The sequence below is a fragment of the Sinocyclocheilus grahami genome, unplaced genomic scaffold (assembly GCF_001515645.1).
Source record: "Sinocyclocheilus grahami isolate Dianchi unplaced genomic scaffold, SAMN03320097.WGS_v1.1 scaffold343.1, whole genome shotgun sequence".
NCBI lineage: Eukaryota > Metazoa > Chordata > Actinopteri > Cypriniformes > Cyprinidae > Sinocyclocheilus > Sinocyclocheilus grahami.
Genome location: NW_015505522.1, coordinates 179,942 through 183,471, shown reverse-complemented (window position 1 = coordinate 183,471; position 3,530 = coordinate 179,942).

Sequence of the window (3,530 nt, the reverse complement as noted above, 5' to 3'; positions counted from 1 at the left end):
CTCTCTCTCTCTCTCTCACACACACACTCTCTCTCTCTCTTTCACTCTCACACACACACACACACTCTCTCTCTCTCTCACACACACACACAAAGGCAAAGGGAAGTGAAGGTGCAGTTCAACAGAGAGCCTTTAATTACAGCCTAGCCTAAGGATTTACACCTCTTTCTGGACGGCATTACAAACAATAGTGTTGTCTGTGGGTTCAGAATTTGCTGTAGGTGTATATGATGGCCTGGATGAGTGTGAGATTTCCCGGCCTGAATTGTTTCCTCGTCCGCCCTGCTATAGGCCATTACACATTTTAAACATTTGCAAACACCTTTGCCATAATATTAATTCCTGATAGATTGTTGTGTGTTACATATCGAATTGTGTTGTGTTTAGCAAAAAGTCAAAGGCTGAGAATTAGTGTATGGTTTTGTAGATTTAGTGTGTGCTTCTGCTGTTTGAGTGTCAGCTTTCAGAAACTGTGTGACAAGTAAAGATTTTGTGTGTAAGCAGATGAAAAAAACTGTAAATGACAGCGCATGCGAAACTACAAAAAGCAAATCCTCCTGAAGTGTGAAGCGACGCTATGCAACGCATGCACCAGCAGTAGAGCGGGATCAGATGATGAATGTGTGTGCGCTTGATGTGAAGTCCAACAGAGAAAGGTGCTTGATCCATTCAGATATGGCACAGAATTGTGTTATACAGTGGTGTGACTGTGATATGAGAACAGTAAAGGTTGTGTAGTGATGCCGGCTGAAAACAGCCATGACTAGCTAAACTAAACTGCATGATAAGGTCAACTGGAAAACGGCACTAGCCTACATAATTACAAGCTTGTTAATTCAGCACCATAGTAATTTAACTTGCAGTTCTTAAACCTGGTGTTTTGGCTGAATGTATTTATTATAAAGGTTACTGTCATTACTTATATTAAATATTGGGGAATATTTAACTTTTATAGAAGCTGTTTTTGTAGTTTCTACATCTTTAGTTTTTTTTTTATTACAAATTTCATAGTTTGTTATTACTTAATATTTATTTTTAAAAACATACAACCGTGGTCATGAGGACCATGGATTATTTGTTGACTGGAATCTTACTAACAGGCTACTATCAGTTAAACTCTGGATTCTATGAACTATAGCTAATTTAATTCAGGCAAAGGATAATTTACCAGAATAGCTGCAATAGCTTCTATCTCTTTAAATGTTAGTTATAATTGAAGTAAAATGTTACTTAATAAGAGCCTGATTAAAGATAATTATTAGTGTCTTATGTAATTTAGGTGTGAACTATTTACAAATGTTAAAGCTCTTAAAGGGATAGATCACCCAAAAATTAAAATTGTCATCTTTTACTCAACATCATGTCATTCCAAACCCGAATGAAGTTCTTTCTTCTGTAGAACATAAAAGAAGATCATTTAAGCAATTCAAGAAATTTTTGTCCATACAGTAGAAATCAAGGATAACCACAATGGTTTGGTAACATTCTACAAATTATCTTCTTTTGTGTTCCACAGAAGAAAGTAAGTCTTGTGTGTTTGGAATGACGTGATAGTGAGGAAATTATGACAGAATTTAATAGCAGTACATTTTCTGCATTCTAGCTCAAAATCAATGCTTCACTGTCAAGTGCCTTTCTATGTGACAAAAATGCATTATTAAGTTTGTTTCATTTGCTGGGAATTTAGTATCTATCATCCTGTTTTATTTACTAATTTATTTACTCCAATTTAAGGCCCTATAACCCAGCACAACACTCATGAGGAACTCTAACCGCAGTCCAGCCCTGCTGATGAGATCCCCTCACAATGTAAAGCGCTCTGAGTGTCCAGAAAAGCACTATATAAATGTAACAAATTATCGTCATTATTATTATATGCAGATTTGGTGTCAAGTGATTTGCTGAGGATGAGGATGGAGGTTCAGGCAGATGAAGCTGAATTCACTGTTTTTCTGCTGACAACAACTCACTTCTCTTTACAGCCTGGCAGTCACAGAGTAGCATTATAACAGAACTAAATGTATCTCGTATGATAAAACCGCACTGCTTTACCCCACATACGCACGACTGGAAGCAGCGGAAGCGCTCGACTGTGGCATAATAAAAGCTCCGCTGCTTTACCCCACATATGCACGACCGGAAGCAGCGGAAGCGCTCGACTGTGGCATAATAAAAGCTCCGCTGCTTTACCCCACATATGCACGACCGGAAGCAGCGGAAGCGCTCGACTGTGGCATAATAAAAGCTCCGCTGCTTTACCCCACATATGCACGACCGGAAGCAGCGGAAGCGCTCGACTGTGGCATAATAAAAGCTCCGCTGCTTTACCCCACATATGCACGACCGGAAGCAGCGGAAGCGCTCGACTGTGGCATAATAAAAGCTCCGCTGCTTTACCCCACATATGCACGACCGGAAGCAGCGGAAGCGCTCGACTGTGGCATAATAAAAGCTCCGCTGCTTTACCCCACATATGCACGACCGGAAGCAGCGGAAGCGCTCGACTGTGGCATAATAAAAGCTCCGCTGCTTTACCCCACATATGCACGACCGGAAGCAGCGGAAGCGCTCGACTGTGGCATAATAAAAGCTCCGCTGCTTTACCCCACATATGCACGACCGGAAGCAGCGGAAGCGCTCGACTGTGGCATAATAAAAGCTCCGCTGCTTTACCCCACATATGCACGACCGGAAGCAGCGGAAGCGCTCGACTGTGGCATAATAAAAGCTCCGCTGCTTTACCCCACATATGCACGACCGGAAGCAGCGGAAGCGCTCGACTGTGGCATAATAAAAGCTCCGCTGCTTTACCCCACATATGCACGACCGGAAGCAGCGGAAGCGCTCGACTGTGGCATAATAAAAGCTCCGCTGCTTTACCCCACATATGCACGACCGGAAGCAGCGGAAGCGCTCGACTGTGGCATAATAAAAGCTCCGCTGCTTTACCCCACATATGCACGACCGGAAGCAGCGGAAGCGCTCGACTGTGGCATAATAAAAGCTCCGCTGCTTTACCCCACATATGCACGACCGGAAGCAGCGGAAGCGCTCGACTGTGGCATAATAAAAGCTCCGCTGCTTTACCCCACATATGCACGACCGGAAGCAGCGGAAGCGCTCGACTGTGGCATAATAAAAGCTCCGCTGCTTTACCCCACATATGCACGACCGGAAGCAGCGGAAGCGCTCGACTGTGGCATAATAAAAGCTCCGCTGCTTTACCCCACATATGCACGACCGGAAGCAGCGGAAGCGCTCGACTGTGGCATAATAAAAGCTCCGCTGCTTTACCCCACATATGCACGACCGGAAGCAGCGGAAGCGCTCGACTGTGGCATAATAAAAGCTCCGCTGCTTTACCCCACATATGCACGACCGGAAGCAGCGGAAGCGCTCGACTGTGGCATAATAAAAGCTCCGCTGCTTTACCCCACATATGCACGACCGGAAGCAGCGGAAGCGCTCGACTGTGGCATAATAAAAGCTCCGCTGCTTTACCCCACATATGCACGACCGGAAGCAGCGGA